We start from the raw sequence: 22,666 nt of genomic DNA on the forward strand, positions 1-22,666 counted from the left end.
AAGAATAATGAAATCCATCACCATTTAGCACAGTGCAACACACAGAAAAAAATGGAAACTGGAATGACAGGATGAAATGATTAATACATTCTTTTGAATGTAATTAAAATAAAAACATCTAAATGATCACTGTGGGCTTTCAAGGTTCTCAGGCATTGAACTTGTACAGTTAGCATACGTTTTTCTTACACTGATGAATGTTTCAATTTGATAGTACAGTTGCATTTCTTTTAATTTTTAACGCATTTTTCTTCTGGTAAATTAAACCGTATCTTCCATCTCCCTGGTCTCAGCAAACCTGCTGCCGAGAGAATGATTGGCCAGCTTCTCATTGCAGCCTCTGGTCTTTGTAACTAGCCACCAGAAAGCACTGGGGAATCAACAGACTTGACTTTTCCTTCATTCTAAGGGAAAAGACAATGTTGTGTTTATTGTCTATCTTTGGCTGGATGATACTGAACATTCTCCTTGAACAATTGTGGACTTCCTAGCAATCGTTCTACTAGTAGGATAGATACAGGGAATTCCAAGTCATTACCATAAAGACAATGAACAATGAGATATATCCAAATCAGGAAATGTGTGATTTAGAAAGGAGTTTGAAGGTGGCAGTGTTTTCACAACACTTCTGCTATTGTCCTTTGCAGGAATAGAGGTCACAGGAGAAGGAAGTGCTGTTGAAGTCTCTTCCAATTTTCTTTCTGCCCCTATACATCTCCAATACAACAACTATACTGCCTATGCTGCTAAAATTGGGAAACCAGCTGACAGAGTTGAGCACTCACCTGTCACTCAGTGGCATTAGGCATTAGTATTTTGTCTCCCAGTGCTACTTTGTCATGCCACAAACTTACATGTTTACCTATTTCACCACTGTACAACCATAATTGAGATTGATGAAAATGAGAACTCCCTTACTAGGGTTTCTCAATCTTGAAGTATTTGGATAACTTACATTATGAATCAAGTAATGCTCATGCCCTGCCATCCAACATTGCCCTATGTCCAAGAATGAATAGTTCACATATAGCTGCTCACTATCCTCTGCTCCTTCGGGTTTTAGCTTGTCATTTCTGTACAAATAAATTACTTTGGGGCTAGTCTTAAAAACTCGGTGCAAAGGGTTTGCATATTTTTAGCTGATGACAAAAGGAAGATTGGGCAAGTTCCACAAAAGGAAGAAGACCATTTTCCCCAATAACCAACCAGGCAGTGAGAAAAAATGCCCCAAGCAAATCACAAAGCTAAATAGCTGAAAAGCAAAACCAGCCCATTCCAGAAAGAAATATGCAAGAGTATAACTTTGGTTATGGATTAAGTTTGGTGAATTAATTTATTCAGGCCGCTAGAAATGCTGTGCTCCTGCCTTAAATTTAATCAACAGTGTACAGAAAGGGGCTCTAAATCAGTTCACACCACGATAGGGAAGAATTGAGAAATCAGGAAAACTAAGAGAGAGTCTAGAGCTTCAGAGAAAATCTCATCAACTAAAGAGCAGGTTATGTACATGCCATCTCAGCTTTAGAAGTTATGTAGCCCAGGAGACCAGAAAGGAAAGGGAGAAAAATCAAAACAAATCAAATATTCCTACCCCAGGGAGAAACACATTAAAAGAAAGAACTTGCGCTTATATAGCATCATTCATGACCTCAGGACATCCCAAAGCACTTCATAACCAAGGATGTACTTTTGAAGTATAGACATTGTGGTATTGTGCAAACACAAGCTCTTATTTCCAATTTTTGTCAGTAGCAGGTGATGGATTTAAAACTACACACAGATCTTTAAACTCAGGAGACACATACTTTCGTTTTTTGTTTTGAAGTTGTTGCTGTGTCATTGAATTAATTTCATTCCAAATATTTCCCAGTTTTGTTTTGAAGTATCTATGAATAAATTTCTTAGTTTTATTATTAAGACTGCAATGATTAATCTTGCTGAATGCTGGTCTCAAAATTTAAGAAAATATTCATTTTGAAATTTTTGTGCTTCACATTTCTAGGTCTGAAACACTGCTGTGGAAACCAGAATTGCTCTGCACTGCGTAACCATAAGTTTTGTTACAAGTGCCATGAAAAGAAAAGGGAATAGGCCTGAAACGTCAGCCTTCCTGCTCCTATGATGCTGCTTGGCCTGCTGTGTTCATCCAGCTCTACACCTTGTTATCTCAGATTCTCCAGCATCTGCAGTTCCTACTATCTCTAACACAAAAGATATCTCTTTCTATTTAATTCTTAACCTAACTTATTAACCTATTCGCTCCTACAAATCCAGCCTCTTTTGTGAGTTCTATGTTTGATACTCATAACCCCTCTCTTTTATATCTTCCTTTGGTGCTACTATCTTTAATAATGGCCCAATCACAAACACTTTACCCAATTCACTGTTGCCAATGGTTTGCTGCTTTTTCCAGTTTCCGAAAGATTCATTTACACATGAGAACTTTGGAACATCTCCGTACTCCAACTGAAAGACATGGAGGGGATGAGAGAGGACTAGCATTCAGGGAACTCAAATAAGTAGAAAAGACTGGAAAACAGAAATACAAAGAAATGACGCATAGGAAAGAGAAGTAAGTAAAAACATTTTGAGCATTATGTAAAAGAAGAAATAAATAATCTTATGATCAAAGATGCAAATATATGTATATTTTAAGCTATTAAATATTAAAATCAGATTTGAGTACAGCAATGGTATGAGTAAATGGTAACCACTTGTTTTGTTTTAAAATCAGACTGTTCACAGGCATTGACTAAAAGACTGTATTTTCCCTGCCAAAGGTGGTGAGTGGGGCCCAAACATGGAAATCCGGTCCTCATCTCCAACAGAACTCATTTTCACTGGTAGGGAAAAGAGGCTCAGGTTTGCATCACAGAGTTGGGAAATCAGAATCACCAGGACCATTGGAACTCAATACTATGGGAGCATTTGTAAGTGCTCTTGAAGAGCAGGTAAGTCCGTAGAACTGTCAAGACTTTTTATTGAAATTTCCAGCTCTTATATTATAACAACCATCTGCATGCAACAGTCAGAGTTCTATAAAGTCAAAGCTGTGAAGGTAGTTAAATCCACAGCTCTGGAAAAATGAAAAAAGCTTGAAAAGTCTCTGCTAGTAACTATGCTTGTTTACATTTTCCCAATGGTTATCACTATGTAATTATTATTGTTTAGCTGCTTTCCATAAACCTCATTATCTCAAAGGGAATCCTAAATTCTAGTTTGAATGACAAAGAGGTTATTTAAAGATGACAAGTCTTTGACGTAGAGTTATGAGTACAAATACATATGATTTTGAAAGGGATTAAGTAATTGAGGGAGTTTAAATGCTTTGAATTGGCTTTGATAAATGGGACTTTTTATGTCGTAACTCTGTGATGTATTCAGAACTTTATTTTGTTTAATCTCAAAATGGTTCCTAGGGTCTTATGGTGAATGTTGTGGAGAATGTGAACAATCATTACAGATATAAGTGATGGCATAAACGATGTAAGAGGTCATCGGAAGTGAATGGGGACATGGATTAGTATGTGCTACGTCAGTGGGACATGTGGACTGGGTGGGAAGTGTGGGGTGAAGTTATAGAGCATAATTTTTAATAAATTAATAAATTCACTGCAAAAAAGTCCCGGGGATCTGAGATCAGCCTTTTAAACAGCCCACCTCAGCACCTGTGGCCATCTAAGTTCAGTATTCAGGGTGATGGGGCCTAACTCTATCCTCCACATCTCCCCCCACACCCCCCCCCGCACAATTGGTGTGAAGACCCAGGTTTGATAAGTGGGCAATGGAAATTGTGACATACAATTAATTCAGCTCAGTCATTTCCGATGTATACAAATGGAAACTCTACACTCTGTTCATTGCTTGACTCTAGTATGTACACTGTATTAACTATGCTGCTAAGTGGATACACACCTAAATGGAGGGTGTAATGTTGCTAAAGGCTAGGAGCACTCAAAACTAGATCATCCTTCTTAAACGTAAGGTGCCTTATTGCTGAGAGAATGTGTCCAGGCAGGAAGAACATGCAAAGTTCTCTGAGTAAACACTGAAGGAGAGGGCTGCTCTAATCACGGAGAAAACTTTGAAGGCATTGGGAGTAGACAGCTGGATGAAGGGCTACAGAAAAGTTTGATGATCTCACAAAAAAATCGTCAAAGTCCGTGAATATGCTTTCAAATATCATATCCTTATAAATGAGTCACTATCTAATCTCAAGGAAAGAATGTGACATACTCTGACCTGCCATGTTCAGCATTAGTGTCCTCTCTTATACAACAATGCATGATGCACTGTGGGATGTTGGAGATGTCATTTGCTGCAGTTTGCAAGGAGCCCAATGGGAAAAATGTAATGCAGAAAAATGCTGTCATCTTCACAGGCACCAGCAATGCCACCTTCACCCTGCTCTGAAGTTGCGGGTTGTGGCAGATTTCAGTGAGTGCTTCCTTCTGAAACAGAGACATTGAACATGCTGCTCCTCACTGAAGTTGCAAATTGCACCCTAAAGGCTCTGCATGGATATAGCCTCTTATTGATAGCATTTCTCCCTTTCCTTCTTGTTACTTTCCCCAGCATTTCTTTTTCTGATTCACTTCTGCTCATTCTCCTTATGATGTAACGCAACAGGAATAGAAAGTGCTGCATTCACATAACTGGTGGCCTGAGCAGAACTCTTGAAATCAGACCAAGGCCTCCAATAGATGCCACAGCACTCCCTGTAAACTTAGGTAGAGTATAAACTTCAATGCACTTGTACTCACTGAGCATCAAACAGTAAAAATTAATCAGCAAGTAAACTGATGGTCCCTTTAAACAGGGGAGTCATTCCTGCTACTGAACACATGCTCAGCCATGTAAGGTTAAAAGAGAACATTAGCTAGGATGTTTGATTTGAAAATGGCACTGCTTGAGTTAAGTCAGCATTGTATGCTAACTGATGTCACAAAATGCCTACATTGTTTACTTGAGGGACTCCCAGTTCCCACACTACTGAACTACATAGAATAGTGTTTAGTATGGCTGACAAAACATAGGCATGGAGTGTTGTGGCCTTTTTTTTTGTGATAAACCCATTTTGAACTGCCCATACAAAATATATCAAATGCAAATAAAGAAAATTACACACTTAAACATGGCTTGGTTGCTCTATTTTATGATTCACCAATAAGTATAAAGGAAACTGGAGGAAAAGATTCAAATTCAGAAAATTGGTGCAATTTTGATCATAATTTCTGCCCTGTCAAATGCAATTGAAACAGGAAGGCGATCCAATTAATATTAATGCAAACAAAAATTTAAAGAAGCGCAAACATTTCTGCAAAGTCGTGAAAAATAAAAGAATTAATGGGCTAATATCAAAGTGTCTCCTCCCATATTACTTGAGAGAAAGGATCGGCCCCCATCAAAACCTTCATCTATGAGTATGGATCAGATTTTTAACTTGTGATTTGGTATTAGGGTTACTTCACATTCTTTAACCCATTGCTCTTACATTCCATTATATGTAGAAATAATGGTTTGGAATTTCAACCTGCTCCACCACCACAACTTCACCAAACCCCACTGTGAAAGAGATTGCAAAGATCAAAATTGTTGCAAAACATTCGAGCTATTATTTGTCATTTCTGGTTATCAGTCATTTTGGAAAATCAACACAAACTATCACTCCATTACAATGTGCATTAGTATCAGAAAAGTAACAGTCACGAATCCTAGTGTGAGCACAGGACAAATCAATGTATGAAACCGCAGCTCACAACCACAATTATTCAACTGATGGGATCCCAATCTGAACGTAATCATCACCAAAAAGCTAAGACAAGGTGCTAATCTAGAAATATAGAAAATCAAATCCAAGGTAAGGTCATACGTCCCCAAGCTGACCCTTGTCACCATGGTAAATGATAGTATTCCACAAACAGCAACTACAAGCGAGAAGGTGATGTGTTCTCAAACCATTACCGCCGTTGAAACAATTTGCACAACATACAAAATGTAGTTCATGATTGTTACTCTGATGCTTCCCCATTTCCCTGTCAGGATATGCATGGCATTTATCTAAAACCTTGCTTTAACATCGTAGGCAGAAGTCAACAGCTCAGGAAAGTCACAACCAGTTCATTATAAAGCTTTGTGTGAGATTCAAGATAATCTTTGTCACCAAGTAGTTATATGAAAGATGACCACTATCTAAACAGATACATTTATGTAAGTGCTTATACCTGCTGAACTCAAGAATAGTGAAAAACCTGTTATTGAAATGTAATTTAATGGTTAAAGCTCCTATTAATAAAATGCCTTGTAACAATTAGTGAAAAAAATGAATGCCTATTATAAATTCTACATTCATAAGACATGGATTGGACTTGTGTTATCAATGGAAAAGTAACACCTCCAGTAATGATGCACAGGCTCTCTGGCTGAACATTAACCAAATCTCATCAATTAAGAGTTCTTCAAACATCTGTTCCAGTTCACCTGCAGAAGACAGTCAGTTTAAAGGAATGTTTATACTGTGACTTGGTTATTTGGTAATGTGAAAGTGGTGGTAAAGTTATAAGATTAACAAACTCACAATGTGAAAAGGAATGTAGAGTTTGATCTCCTCCAGGAAACTGTGTTACACCAGCTTGAGCTGTCACATTGTACAGTACAGCTCCAAATATTATGATCACACCTTTGTTGTGAGCTGCACAGCCAGTTTCAGAGTGTGTTCCTAATCTAAAGTAACAGAAACGTAACATGTTTTTGCACTGTGTACCTTTGAAACCCATTTTGAATCAAACAGAATGAACTCAGAATAGCCAAATCCATGAAGAACATGGCCATCGCCATTTCAGACTTTATACTGTACAAATTATAATCTTAGAACTGGATATGACAATTGCTGTGTTCAAGCTAGATCTCTAGGTTTCTCCACTTTTTGTAACACAATGCAAACAACAATTTGTACTTATGTAGCATCTTTAACATAATAAAACGTAACAAATCCCTTCACTGAAAAGTTCGAGAACAAAGTTTGACACTGAGCCACATCAGTAGGGCAAGCAACTAAAATGTTAGGCTTGAGAAACTTCTCTATAAGAATTGAGCCTTTATTTTCCTCTGGTTTCCCTCCCATACTCCCCAGGTTCTCTTTGGCCCCATCATGTCTACGAGAGTTCTATCTCTTTTGCACTTGACCCCATTCACAATTAATTTCTGTTTCTGATGCTGATGTCAGATATTGTGAATGGTTCCACCTCCTCAGGCACTGCCGTCTTATATTTCAAGACTGCCAACATCACTCCTTGCCTCAAAATACAGTTTGATACTTTCTATCTTTATAAGCTATTGATATTCAAACTCCCTTTCCACTCCAAAGTCCTTCCGCATGTCTTTTCCCACCTTTCCTGAAATCAGGTTTCAATTTCTCCGATCAGGATTCCAACCCTCGCCAAGCAGTGAAATGCTTGTCTCAACCTCAACTCATTTGCACCTGATACCCTCATCTAAATATTTGTTAGCTCCAGCTTCAACTATTTTAATGTGTCCATCCCTTGCCTTCCATTACACATCCTTTGAAAACTTCAATTCATTGAAACCTCTACTGCCAGTATTGTATCCCACACCAAGTCCCACTTACCCGCCATCTTTACCTTCACGGACCTAAGACGGTTTCCAGTTTCCCAAGTCCCAACATGTTCATTTATCTAATAAGATAATTCCCCCCAAGAAAAACAAAAAGCAACAGCTACTTTCTAGAAGAAAGCAGCAGAAACAATGTCAATTTGGATAAATGAAAGCAGATGGTGGAAAGAATTCTTTGGGCTTGACCTCTGTAAACCTCCCATGGTCAATAACTGAAATTGAACTGTACCTAGAACCCATCATATAATATACATTTTGACCTAAAATTTTCTTATTATAATAGCCAACCTGAATACCATTCCATTTAATATTGCACACTGTCATCACCTCTTATGCGCACAATGCTGCTTCTTTCTCTCACTAAAGCAGCACACAAATTATGTTTTTCAACTAAAACTCAAATAATAAAAAAAATTGTAATACTTATAATAACAAAGTAAAAATGTTTAACAAATTCTAAAAAAAATCTAATTTTCAATGATATAGATAAATATTGTACCTGATGATGTCAGCATTGACAGATTACAAAATACATCAACAATAGCAATTAAATCTGTTGAGAATAGCATTAAAGCAATTGCAGATGGGGAGGTGGGAGTAAAAAAGGACATCCAATTTTTATTTAAATCTTCCCTCCCCAATAAAAAAGAAACAACTCCTAGCAAAAGCTCTGACTGAATGGAAAACCAGAAATAGAGCTGATCAATACTTTTGACTGTGAAAGCAATTGTGTTCTCAGGGGTAGTGCGCATTGTATTTCTAAGTGCCTATGTGATACGATCCTTGGCCACTGTGAATGGAATGGAAACAGAATGCCATCTGAGGGAGATGCAAGTGCTAATGTGGTGAGGTAATGTGGTAAAGAATAGAATTCAACAAGGAAAGCAATACTGCAGAGCTCAAAATAAGATGCTGGTCCTTCTAAAATCTTAAAATATATATTTAGCTTACTACCTTCACCAAATGAAGTAATATTTTGGCTACTAGCTCCTCAATGGAAAAAAAATTACATCTTAATCTTTAATTACCTAATGAAGATGAAGAACCATACAGTTGCAAAGGGGAAAAGAACAAACAAATTACAGATTAAAACATGGCAACGTTTATCTATATTAAGCCTTTCAACTATTCACTTTACGATTTGTTTATTTAATTGGCCTGGAACTATTCCTAAACGTATTCCTGGCGCAAGTTTCATGGTTGATCACTGAAATGTAGCATCATCATCATCATGCTAGAGTGCACTATGGCCACATCACTCAAGCTGATAATGAGCACCTTAGGGATGAAAATGGCTATAATACCCAAACACAACCATGTTTTCACCATTATCAACTTGGTCGTTTTAATCTGTATAAAGGGGAACATTTTTTTTTAACGTTTAGTGCGTGCGTATTCTCAGTTGTTCTGCTTGGAAGAATAATGCTGCAGTTTCTAAAATCATCATGTATCTCCATTCATTCAGGTTGGATTGGAGTCACTGGACCTCATTTACTCATAAGCCAATGGATATAATCAAATACTGAAACATTTGGGACAATAATTAGTTGACTTTCGTTAATTAATAATTTAGCTTCTAAATTTTAGTTTGCTACTAAATTTTCAAAAGATGACTAGATATATATTGAGAAAGGAAAGATTTAGAGAGCTATCATGAAAAAAAGGAAGGTGAGGCTAATTGGTATCTCTTTCAAAGAACTGGACACACATAATGGGCTGAATGATCTCCTTCTGAGATTCTACAAAATACTTATATAGTGGGTACTAATACAAAAAGCAGGACATACATTCTTTCTATGTTTTCAAACAGAGTGTCATTAAATTGTAATAATGATTTTAAGAACTTAAAATACTTTCTTTCAGTTGCACTCCCAAATAATGACTCAGTAGTTGAACATTAACATTTACTTAAAATTATGAACTTGCATTATGGTAATATCAGCATGAAGTATATAAATATTAGCTATGGGTAAAATGATACCATTGAACTAATATGACAAATCTCTCATCAGTCCCCAGCATTATTGATAGGATGATTGAGTGAATAAAACACATTGCATTATGTTGCCTCACACACAACGGCCATGTTTCTTTAGTTGTAATCTATTTTCCCTTCTGTATTTATGTGCTTTGGTGCAACTAGACAAACTTCATGTAAGGGGAAATGTGTGTCTCATTTCACATGGGAGTGCACAGCCATGCACTCCCAAACACATTGATCAGATTCATGTCATTAGAGGCATTTAAAATACATATCATGAATATGTGCTGGCTCCAGAAGTTACACTAGAATTATCTATTTCACCACTAAGGCTCCCATTTTTAACAACATGGAAGCTCTGCTGTGGCAGGGGAAGCATGCTAAATTTGAATTTTGTATTTCCAGGTGAGGAATTTCAAACAAAGCTTCTAACACCACAAGCGTCGAATTTACCTAAAATTTGTACCATAACAGGAGCATTTATCGCTCGGTCAGACAACTTATGTTTCCACAAGAAAACAATGCCAATTAAAATTATAAAGTCAGTTTCTCAGATGATGAGATCAGTAACACTTAGCAAGTGATACAAAAGCTATATCCCATTGCTTCGGCATTTATGCTATTCATTGACCCATGCTGGCATGTGGACATCAGGAATAGAATCTTCTGCTCCCACTGGTATCAGGCCTAGCGGTAGGAAGGTATTTAATTAGACTGACAGTGGTGTACCTGTATCCTGCTACCTGCCCGCCTCTGCTGAAATTAGATTCAGGGCAGCAAGCTTTCGAACCCTGCCACCATTGGAGGTCCTTAATTGCCAATTATCGATTACTTAAAGGTTGAATCCCACGGTTTTGGGATTAACTCAGCTGAAGATGGGCCTGTCACAATGTTGCATGTATAGTGGCTGAGACCATGGCTAGCTTGTCACCTCCAGTGTGCAGGGTTGGAGTGGCCTCTCCATCAAGAGTACTCCCAGCACTTCAGGAAACTGGTTCCACCAAAAGCCGCCCCCTTGACCTTTGACCTCTCTGCCCTCCTTTCCCCCAAAAATTCTGACCTTGCAAAAATCTGACCCCCTCCCCTCCCACCCACTCCCACTTGTTGTGGGTGAGTCTGGGATTTTGGTGGTTGTGTTCCCAGCAGCTGTCACAGCCTCCCTCTGTGATGCTGCTGAGCCAGTCTCCAATTGTGGGGAAGACCTGCAGGTTGCCTTGGCACTTCCGGTTGGCAATTGACTTGATGGGACGTCCTGTAAAGAAGCCTGACTCTCTCACTCACTTTCCAACCAGCAGAGGAGATGCTTGAATAAGATTCTGCCTTAGCAACGCGCATCACTGCGCTCCGTCGCATGTTCACATTTACAATCTAGATACGTACTTAAAAAATGGCCAGTAATTACACAAGCTACTAGAACTCGCAATCAAGCCCAAACAGAGTAAACACTGCCAGCAGAGTACAGGATAAGAGAAAATTGGCAATGGGAGGAAATAAAAATCAAACACGGGACAAAATACTTTCTCCTTTGAATTAGAATTTAAAAGCAAGGATTTGGTATGTTTTCCTTACCCTCATTATTAGTTTTTTTACGGACCAATAAAATATTTTTTTCTGGACTCTACATATGCAGAATGAGTGATAGTTCTCAAAAGTACATTACTCAACTCAAAAAACACAAATATAGTAAATACCACAAATGTACATTGTTAACTTTTTAGAGAATCCCGAAGTAATTTTTGTTGTGATATTCTATGAATTTTAGGGTTAAAATTCTCTAGTGGCTAAGTGGAATTCTTTAATGTAGTCAGACTATATTTGCCATATCTGTCCATATAAATTCACACATGCTCCGAGATCTTGAAACTAGTCAACCAGTCAGAAAGGCACTGACGTTAATTAGTTATGAAGTGAGGAATGAGCAGGCATTAGTACTGAGACTAATCAATGGGAAAATCAGTCGAAGCAGGCAGTATAATGAACTGCTATGCATCTGTTTATTTTTAGATGGTTTGAGCACTTTTCACATTAAAAATAAATATAATGCAGTTTACTTACTGATAGCAATTCTAGCACTAGATTTGTTTCAAGACTTCCAAGGAAGGAAAGCAACTCACATTTATTTCAGAATGGTGTATTGCGGCACAGCATTTTGAAGCCTCTAACACTTTCACAGAAATTTGAATATCAAATTAAATCCAATGCATGGACAGGCCTACCGGACCACAAGCAGCTACGTGCCTGCCAAGAACATATACTCAAAACACCCAATTTCTTGCAGTAGTTATTAGCGATCCCTGGTAAATGAAAAATAATTGTACACAATGCAAAGAAGCCCCATTTTCTCAAGATACAGCTGAAGTGTAATATACATTAATTCCTCTATTCAAGCTACTATTGCATAAACTGAAAAGACTAGATTAATTTTGAGTGTGCTGAAAATTAAGTTGTAGGTGTTTAGATCTTAAACTGCAAAAGTGCCGTATACTGTAAAAGCCATACTAAATAAACCTAAGCAAAATGTTTAAACTGGATTTTCAAACTAAAAATTGCTCTCAGTGAATGTGTATCAGATTGGTTAATAGTTTATTTTTCCCTGTGCAGAGTGCAATGGAATATTTTCCACTACTGAAATGTAATTATCGTGGCCAAGGTTAAAAGAAATAAAAAAAAACTCATGTGCAAGAAAGTCAAAACCAATATTTATTTCTTTGGAAATATCCCTTGAATTCACTGAAGTAAAACATGCTTATTTTGTTGTGTTTATTTGCTTATTATAGAAATGCCACTTTGGGACTCTGAAGGCCAATCCTGGCAATTCTTGCAAGTCTTACATTTTCATGGTTGCTTAGAGCCGTTAAATGTGAAAGCATTTGCAATAAGAAATTTCATGGCCCTAAATTACACTAAATTATGGGCAAATCAAAATAAAAAGATTTACAGTAATCAGCCATACAATTTGGTTCCTAACAGACCTCAATATATACCTCAACAGCTCCAGGGTCCTCTTACTGTTTTTAAATAAACAATGACTGCCTTAAACTATCTTCTCCTACATGTCATATACTTTTAAATATATTCACAGTAATTCTCATTGTTAAAAAAACAATGATAGCCGAATGGATTAAAAATATAAATCCCATTTTTCCCTTCGTGTTGTGTTGTCTTCTCCTTAATCTCCTACGATCCTCGCCCACAAATCTTACAAGTGTATTTTCAACAGGTCTCCTGTATTTAAAGTTGTCAAGAGAGTGTTGCCGAGCCAACCCTGAAACCTACCAATGTCTGTCACCTAATGTTTGTAAGACTGTCATTGAAACATAGTGAAGATCTGGGGGAGGCAATGGCCTAGTGATATTATTGCTAGACTGTTAATCTACAGACCCAGATAATGTTCTGGGGACCTGGGCTCAAATCCCACCACAGCAGATGGTAGAATTTGAAATCAATAAAATATATGGAATTAAGAGTCTAATGATGACCATGAATCGATTGCTGGAAAAACCCATCTGGTTCACTACTGTCGTTTACGGAAAGAAACTGCCATCCTTACCTGGTCTGGCCTACATGTGATGCCAGACCCACGGCAATGTGGTTGACTATTAACTGCCCTCTGGGCAATTAGGGATGCGCAAAAAATGTTGCCTAGCCAGTGACATCCTTATCCTGTCAATGAACAAAAATAAATCAAACCATGTGGTTTTATATCATTAAAATATAAAGCACAAAGAGATGTTTTGGACAATTGTAAATTAATCCACAAAACAACAGCCTGGTAAAATACAAGCTCCAGCAACAAAACTTCTTACGTCTTATTACTTCAGTGGAAAGTTCAGATAACATTGGCTGGTGATTGATTAACCAATTGGAGCCATTGATTTTGCCCTGCTCACAAGGCTGAGATCAGAATACTTTTCATGGTTCACTCGTGTTCCTTGCATATCCCCTCCTCATTTCTTTGAGAGGCGCAGTAGGTGGTAGCAGGAATAAATCAAAAAATCTGAGAGTCTTTGATTGAAGATGGTAGTTCCTGTTATTGACCCTGATAAAGTTTGTGTAATTAAGGGGAAGTAACTTAAACACAATGTATACAAATGGGTACTTCCACCATTAAGGGTGCAGCTTGGGCAAAGGATGGCAGAGGCTACACAGTCTGGGTACATGAAGGGAAAACAGCTGCTGCTTCTCCGGAAAAAAAATTGACATCCTGCCAGCTTCCTCTGAAACTTAGGACTGAATTGTGTCATATTTTGACAAAGCATCAGTTTCTCTCCCAAAACCTTAGCTATCATCCTGAACGTGCTTCATTAACTACCTATGCCCCTAAGGCACCTCTCTCGTCCAATGCTAGCTGGATTCCACCATCCCAGAAAAATTCCCCACTGCCAGGATATCCTGGCATTGACACAATATCCTGGAACTGACTGGCATCCTTGGTGCCCATGCCATTTTTAAAAGGCCATTGTGCACCTTGTCACACACTGTCAGTCTGAAGCTGTTCTCTATGGTTCATGATATTTTCCTCAGACATGTGCAAATAAGAGGAAACTGGCACCACACATGAGGAGGAAGGGTACCTGGGGGTCCTGATGGACAGGGTGATGCACAGAGCAGAATGTCCTCTTCCCCCAGGATCAGCCATACTATCAGACCCTGACAGCTTGGTCCAAGGTTGCTATTTGGTCACTGCAGTCTCAACCATCTGGAGGAATGCCTGACAGTGAAGGAAAATGGCCAATGACTTTCTCCGCTCGGTCAGTATAACTGCCACCATCTTCTCTCTGCAGCCTCACACAGTCACTCAATCTCTGCTGCTGCACTCATTTTCCACCCCAGTTCATACTCTACTCCTCTCACTATTACATGCAACATTTTCCTGCACTCACTTTCACCCACCCAAAACCCACATCTCCCCTTAGCCTACGTGCCCTATGCACTGCCTCTTACTCTCTCAGAAAACTTCACCATTTTTCCCAGACCTGCACCAGCAGCACTAACAACTGTGACAACTACTTCAGCAGCCTTAATACCACTCACTGCAGAAGAAAACAAACACAATAAGGCAGAAAAAGCCAAGATGGGTGGTGAACTGCCTGACATCTGGCTCCTCATTTGCTGCAAGGAGAGAAAGCGGACTCCGATCACTTGTGCAGTTGACCGACAGTGTCTAAGCTGCTGGGCTGGTATTGTAGGCTATCCTCGTCATTGTGTGTCAGGACTCCCTGACTGAAAGGTGTCTTGAGTGAGGACTTCTGATGACAATGACAAGCTTCCAGACCTTGTGTCTGCACTCAATGGCATGGCAAAACAGAAGTACTGAGAATCTGGGAGCTCCAGCTGATGGGACATATCCCAAAATGGCAGGACTAGGAAAGGCAAGACAAGGCAAGAATGCTGTCAGCATCCAGGTTGAGCGAAAATGTGTAAAGCTAAGCGATGTTTACAATTGTGCTCTTTATTTTATGTTGCCTCGCCTCATTCTTCTCACGAAAATGCATCACTTTACACTTCTCTGAAAAAATTTCCATCTGCCATTTATCCACCCATTCCAACCTATTTATGTCCAAGTCTATTTTAATTGTATTCAATGTATTTTTGTATTCACAAAAGTAGGTACCACTTTATTTTACAGAAGTAGATTTTCATATATCTCTTTATTTATTTAAAATTTATAAGAACAAGCATAACATAAATAAGTGACTTTTTTTTTTTAAGAAAAGCCATGTCTGAATAGTTATTTAAAATTTTATATTATCTTTTAACATATCCTTCTTGAAAATGCCATTTTATTCTGCGCACACATTTTAAAAATTTTTGCATTGACTTGAGAGGTAGGACAGAATCTTTCAATTTGCCTTCTGTGTGAAGAAATCCATGCTACCTTTTCCAAGGAAGGCCCATTGAGCCACACATCAATCAAGCAGTGATGAGGCCATCAGTGGGCCTACACCCCAAATCAGCATTCAAGGGACAGAGGTCCCATCCAGGAAGAGCTGCCGGACAGTCAGAGGCCTGTAGGTGCTGCTATGAGTGCTCTCAAAATCTGAGGACCAAGGACAAAAGCTAAGTAATAGGGCTGTGGAGTCAGAAGCAAGGTCTGAGGGTTGGCTCCCAGTGGAGAACATCCAGACCAATGTCCAGTCCCTTTGATTGGGGGAACAACCCTCCGCCAAGGTGCCTGCACTGTGGCAGATGTCATTCTGCATAGTAACAGGCCAGATTGCAACTGGATAATCTCATTGGTGACAGGCTAAAGCAGTCAAGACATAATTGACTGACCTCAATGGGCATTAAATGGCAGCAGGGCAGGGAGGACAACTTTGAGCATGCCCACCCAGAATTTATTTCTGCTAGAGGCAGGAAGATGGTGAGGGTTAGGTTCACCACCATCCTACTACCTTCTCACCTCCAAGCTAGCCACCATGGGGAGCAGAAGATTCCACCTATTAATTTTATTTTTCTCCAGCAATGCTGCCTGACCTGCCAAGTATTTCCAGTACTTTTGTTTTTATTTTCAACCTAGCCTGTTTTAATTCTCCTCACCTTGTCATCTGGGTCAGCAGACTTATTTGTGAAGTTACCACATTTGTCAACTGGCAAATGGGATCAGGTTGCTTCAGACTAAGCCCATATTGGCCCAGTCAACTCACAACCAATCATATGAAAAACATATAAATGTTCACTATCAATGCCAGCAAACTTGGATGTTTGCACATCCGACAGTAGAAGGTGGAAATCCAGAAGCTGTTGTCAATAATACCTTGTTCCTCAACAGAGTGTACTAATGCAGTCTTTGTTGATCAAAGCTGTTAAGAGATTACTGTTGTTGCATGATCCTAAGATAAATGTACTCACTCTGAAGTCAGATGAAAAGATATAGGATTCTACAAGATGGAGTAACTGACTTTTTAAACAGGCTTAGTGATAATTACTATAGAATAACATCTCTGCCCTAAAATATTTAATTTACAAGTGTATAGTCTTATTCCCTCCGAAGATAGTTAGTGTTACAGATTATTTTAGAGAAATTAAGGTAATTTTTTTTCCAGGCAATTTCTGTTTTTTACACTTGCATCTCTCCCTTAATACCGTACATACGCCCATACCTTGTTGTTTTCTGCACAATTAACCAAATGTAATTTACATTTCTTCTTTGTTACTTCACACTTTGCCATCTGTATGGCTTAGTAAGGATTCTTCAATCTAATATGTTGAAGCACCTTCCTGATACTTTGCTTGCTTACAGGCGTAACTGGTATCCTGTAAATGGTGCCCAATTGCAGCAGATAGTTAATGACCCAAGTCTCACTGACAAGCCTAATTCTAATCAAAAGTACATCAGGTGAACAGCTCACAACAAAATCTAGGCCAGTGCTTCCATTTCTATCAGATCTTTCACACCTCTCCCCCAACCCACCTGATTGCCAACTTTATCACCTTCCTCGATCACTCCCTTTTTTCAAAATCAGCCCGTCTTCAATCTTCCTTTCCTGGTCACCCTCTACCAGATCGTTCCACTTTCCTGAATGCCCATTTCCCTTCTCTGAATCACATTAAATCCAGTGGCAACACAGAAGTCCCAATTCAAATACAGCTCATCAGCAATTCACCTGAGAATATCCAGTCAATGTTTCACGGGCCTGTTCTGTTTGAGGACAGAGTTGATGTTGTGTGGGCCTTAGGCCTCACTGTTCTGGCAGAGGTCTCTCGACCAGGTTTGTACCAGCAGGCCAATTCTAAGTCTCCATGGGATAGCGTGCTGTTACCCTGCACCCAATTCATAAAGTACTGGATTTGTCCTATTTGTAAGAAAAAGGAAAAGTAGATTGATATTTTATAACATTAAAAAAGTGTTTATTTAATGCTTGATCATTTCCAAGAACACCTGAAGAATTTGATATCAAATAAACATTTTTTTTGTAGTGCCATCACTTTTGTAATTTTCTATCCAATAAAAGTGCTTCAATAGTTTTAAAGCACTTTGGGACACTCTGAAGTCCTGAAAGGCTTCACACAAAATGGGATCTTTTGTTGTTGCAGGTAAGTGAAGCAACCAATGCATACACAGCAAGGCCCTGCATATCGTAAATTACATGCATGACTTGTTCATGTATTTTTGAGAGGTGAACACTGGCCTGAACACCAGGAAAACAACCTGCTCCCCTGAAAATACTGCCATGGGATCTTTTTAACACACCAGCACCATCAGTGGAGACAGATAAGATTCACTTTACTGACTCATGTGAAGAATGACATCATCGACAATGGAGAACACCCTTGTTCTGTAGGAATTAAACCAACGGCCTTTTTGACACAGAGACAGGTGCTACAAACTGAGGCAAGCTGAAAAAGTAAGAAGGGAGAAAAAGAGGAAAAGTGTTGAAAATCTAGTGCTATGCAAACTTATAATGACTATGAAGGTAACATTTACACTCGACTGGCTTATGGCCCACATTCTATGGTTTTTTTAAAATAAATTTTGCACTAAGTATAGCTGAAACATTCCATCAACATAACTTTCCATTCCGTTTAAGACTCTACTACTTACAGCTCCCCTGTTGAGCAATGCTGGAAACAAGGAAGGGCTTTGCTAATCATAATGACTAACAAAAATATGAAAATAATGTAGTTACAAACAAAGGTGACTGTGAAATAGTTCACTGTTTTAATATCAGCACCCTACATTCTCCCTTTTATCCCATTCCCCTCCTTTTCTTCCGGGCACACGCACTGTGAAAATTTCGACAGAGCAAGTTAAATGAGTGCACTGTGATGATGCTTACACATCGAAGCAATGATTTAAGACTTTTCCTCTAACATTTGTGCAATAAAAGCCACACTGCTGGATTCAAGCTTTCCATGTCCCTAAAGGAGAAAAAAATCTGCACTATTATTTAGGATGAACCCTGCTTGCAACAGCAAGAGCTAAACATGCTCAGCTGCTGACTGCAGTAAGCAGCTTGCCAGCAGATGCAGAAGCAGATTTCCATTTGTCGACTAGTGTCTAAATGTTTATGTTACATTAAACATAGTTGCACAGCATAATGTACTGTATTTCACTTAATATTACTGCTCAGTGTGTGGGGTGTAACATGTGGAATACTTGGATAAAGATGTCACTTATATGCAAGTTTTATCACCATCATATTCACAGACATAATTGACATATACAAAAATCCAAATTCTTACTATGCTTCCCTATTTTTGTGCATTAGCAGAATGTGAACAAAAAAATAACTTTTTCTTGGGATACATCATATGCTACATGATCATTAAAGTTGTGAAATCATCTGAAATAAAGACCAATGGAAACCCAGAAAAAAAGTTGCAAGGTTACCATTGAATTGAGGGGTTCTGGTGACACCGAGCACAGTAGGAGATCCCTTGATTCATTTACAATGGTCATCTGAACTTCAAGATTTAATTACAGCTTTGAACTCACTCTTGGTATCTGTTGTTTTTCAAAGCATATGCCATTTCATTTCTTTGTGTATATACTTTTGCAGTTCACTTTTCAACAGTATTTTATGAAGAGCATCCAATATCAAGGATTTCTGGTCTTGGTGCAGGGTGATATTATTAAATGTGTATTATTGTCCTGCATTATCAACAAAAGGTAATCAGGTTTTGAATCCATTTTTGATTGTGAAAAAATACCACAAATGCTCTAGACTACCTACTCACTGAAAATTATGACAACACTGGTGTTAAACGCAATTTGAATCATGTAAGAATCTGGCTCCAAAATAATTTAAAGTGCTAACTTGTTTGTAATCCTGAAAATATATACTAGATACTTTATCTTGTATTGATATCTGAATTTTGCAATATAATCCAAAAGTTCACCATATAATGCCACCTAACTTTAAATCTCAAAAATACTTAGTGATAATGTAAACTAGCAACGTCATAAATTCCCATTACACGATCATCAACGCACTCATTAATACAGATTATATCAGCGATTTTGCCAACATAACTGTGCAGGTTAATCCAGTTCCCTCAGTTCAACAGCTATAGTAACCCCCTCTGTTCAACAGCTCTATAACTCACTGAGCCAGTATGCTAGATATGGTTCTGAGCACTCATATGTCTGAAATAAATATTTTCTTGTCAGGTTCAATCATAATTATTAAACTTCATCCCTCTGCCACAAAAGAGATATTAAACTTTCACATAAATCTTTCCAATTGTTTCAAATTTTCTTTTTATTTTTACATTGTTTCTCAACTTTTACTTTTTATCCAGTTCATCAAATCCCAGTTTTATTTCTGCAAAATTATATAGCTATGGTAACAGAGTAAAGTCACAAAAAAAGCTCTGAAAAAAAAAAGTTTTCTATTTTCTAAACTTTGGAAAATATTCCCTCATGAATTTGACTCTTTCATCATGAGAAGCATTCTGTATTGCTATTCACCTCAGCATTATTTTCCACACATCTGTTTCATTTGTGTGTATTTAATGATGGATACTACTAAATCTTTCCTCTTGAATTCCCCTGGCAAATCCTTTTGAACGACATGTCTCCAATGGCAAACGGGACAGGTGGATCACATTCTTGCACTCCCCTACCAATGGCCTCTTTAATAAGCTATGAAGTGGCACAAGTCAGCAGGCCAGTGAGCTCACTTCTTCCAGGGTTCCTTTTTCCATGTAAGGTAATGGAAAACTTACAAGTCGGGAGTGTGAAACTGACTCTGCATGGTTCCACTTGATGGTGCTACACACTAGTGCTCCCACATACAAAACCACCAAATTCAACTGCTTCTCTAAACTGGAAAAAGCTTTGAAACTCCATCGTCACTTCAAACTGGCAAAACAACAACCACTAGTTTCCATTTGGCAGATACACTGAATTTCCAGAGACCACGCAATGCATAGAAACATGTCATTTTCACTTTCTTTCTGGGCAATTCTGACTTGAACCTAGCATTAAGAGGGTAGTAATGGCTACAAAGTGGGATTGAGGACTTTGCGGCTCATTAACGAAGCTGTGGCCTGGGCCATTTTGAAAGGGATCAAGTATTCAGCACCCAAATCACATGCCTGTCTTAGATTGCATACAGTCTTCAACGTGTAAACTTAAGTCCGAAGACATGGATTACCATATAAAGGAACACTGCGCACGCTCTCATTGGATCCACCCAAGTTAGGGCCATTAAAAAGTCAAATGAGAGCCGAGCTTAAAACAATTTTTGTGAAGCAGGAGCACTGCTCTGAGTTTCTCAAAACTAACTGGGCCACTGTCAACCTTGCACACTACACCTCCCCCTATACTTGTAACCATCCTCCACATTTAACTCGTGATTGGCAGGGATGGCCCAATGTTATCCTGCCTTTTTTCAGTGAGTTACCCATTTGGCACCCCTACAGCTTGGCAGCCAGATACAAATGTCGCCAGGGCCTTCGAATCTTGGCTGTCTCATCACCATGGGTAGGCAACTAGCTAACTCACTCTGTTTGTTAGGCAGCCAGAAGTCAAATTCAACCTCCTCTTGCTGTCTTCTCAGTAGAGAAAGAGAAAATTATTATTCAAGTAGTCAGAAAGAAGCCAGGTCACTCTCATTCATGCCGTGTATGACATTGACAGAAGCCTGGCAATGGATCACCTTCAAAGTCTTTCATCCCGAGTACGGACTGCTGCTTGGGGGCCGGATGGAGGAGTGAGAAACAAAGTCAAAGGACAAGAACAGAAATTATTTATAATTTTATCCTCTCAAATTTAACGTGAAAGAAGCTTAATTTTTGTTTTGTACTGAAATAGCTGCCTCCTCTGCTGTTTTCTGTCAGCATAGTTTCTTTCTCTATTGCAGAAAAATAGCAGTGTGCAAAACAGTACAAAGTCAATCCATCCTGGCAAATAATTAAAAGCCTCCCATTCAGAGACATGGAGGAGAATTCCACCTTGATTTGGCTCAGAGCCATGGAAAATTTCAGGCAAGCAGCAACAGTAAAGGCAGAACACTGAACAACCTCAGAGCAAGCTCCAGACTATATTAAGATAATGCAAACCAATTTTTGCATCCAGCATTCAGTAGCCTGACACTTCATCAAAAACCATTTTAGTGGCACCTGACAGACAGGGAGGTTCCTGTTCTTTGCTGAATGGTTTGGTACCATCTAAAAGCAAAATTGAAAAAGCAGCAGCTATGCACCTGTTCACCTGCTGGTGCGTAGGAAAACCCATTACAAGCTGACGAAAGATGAAACTAAAATGCATTTCAGCAAGTCACTCCAGCATCAGTGATTAATCTCAACACACCCACTGTACATTGTACTCTATAATTAATAACTTCTTAAAGGATGCTGGCTTGGCAGCAATCATAAGCAAGCTGTGGACAACCATCCCATGTGGCCTAAACAACATTCATAGATTGTAAATGGTTAACAAAATTAGAAGAGGAATGTATCATTTTTCTAAGTCCTTGCTTTGAAAAAAAAACGACTGCGTTCCCGCCTTCCCTTTTTTCTTGGATCCTTTTCCTCAAATATTCTCCCTTCTCTTTCTGTGCCATATCATATATCAACTACCTACCAAGAAGACAGGCAATTAAATCTTTCCCATTACAACTTTTGTGCTATGACAGAAAAAGGTGAATAAAAGAGAGTGTTCCAGGTTCATATAGTGGCAAAAAAAATATATTCTCCTCATATGGGAAAAGCTTTAGTGCCTGATCCAAAATGGAGCAAGAAAAATTGAGAGTTTGTCAAATGAGGAAGTAGCAACATCACTCCGTAGCCCAATACCTTTATACTTTGGCACTACATTTCAGGGGCTGTTTTAAAAATGCAACTGTACTTTGATGGATAGGCCAAGAAAAGGGCAGTAAAACATAATTTACCACATGATTTCAAAGCACTAACTCCAGATGTTTTCTAGCTTGTTTCTGCAAAGGTTGGCACTTTTATTTTCCATAAAATGCACAGCAAATCAATATATCTGTATCAATATTATCATTATAGCTTTGGTTGATTCCAGAGAAAAGCTGATTGACAAAAAAATGGACAACAACAGGGATGGGTCCTTTCTTTCCTGTTCAGATCAGTCCAAGTGAA

The 22,666-nt window shown here is 38.6% G+C and overlaps 1 protein-coding gene across 9 annotated transcripts in view; it reads right to left on the reverse strand.

Annotated features, from left to right (window-relative positions):
* Positions 1–22,666, reverse strand: part of LOC109916298 (estrogen-related receptor gamma) — a 233,776-nt gene that overhangs the window by 176,854 nt on the left and 34,256 nt on the right. Inside the window, exon 3 of one of the 9 annotated variants that reach the window (XM_048601203.1) lies at positions 17,221–17,409. The exons of the other annotated variants lie outside the window; for them this stretch is intronic. The gene's annotated coding sequence lies outside the window, so the exon portion shown is untranslated. The remainder of the gene's footprint in view (positions 1–17,220; positions 17,410–22,666) is intronic. 9 annotated transcript variants of the gene reach the window in all.

Source organism: Rhincodon typus, chromosome 9, assembly GCF_021869965.1.
Source record: "Rhincodon typus isolate 14 chromosome 9, sRhiTyp1.1, whole genome shotgun sequence".
Taxonomy (NCBI): domain Eukaryota; kingdom Metazoa; phylum Chordata; class Chondrichthyes; order Orectolobiformes; family Rhincodontidae; genus Rhincodon; species Rhincodon typus.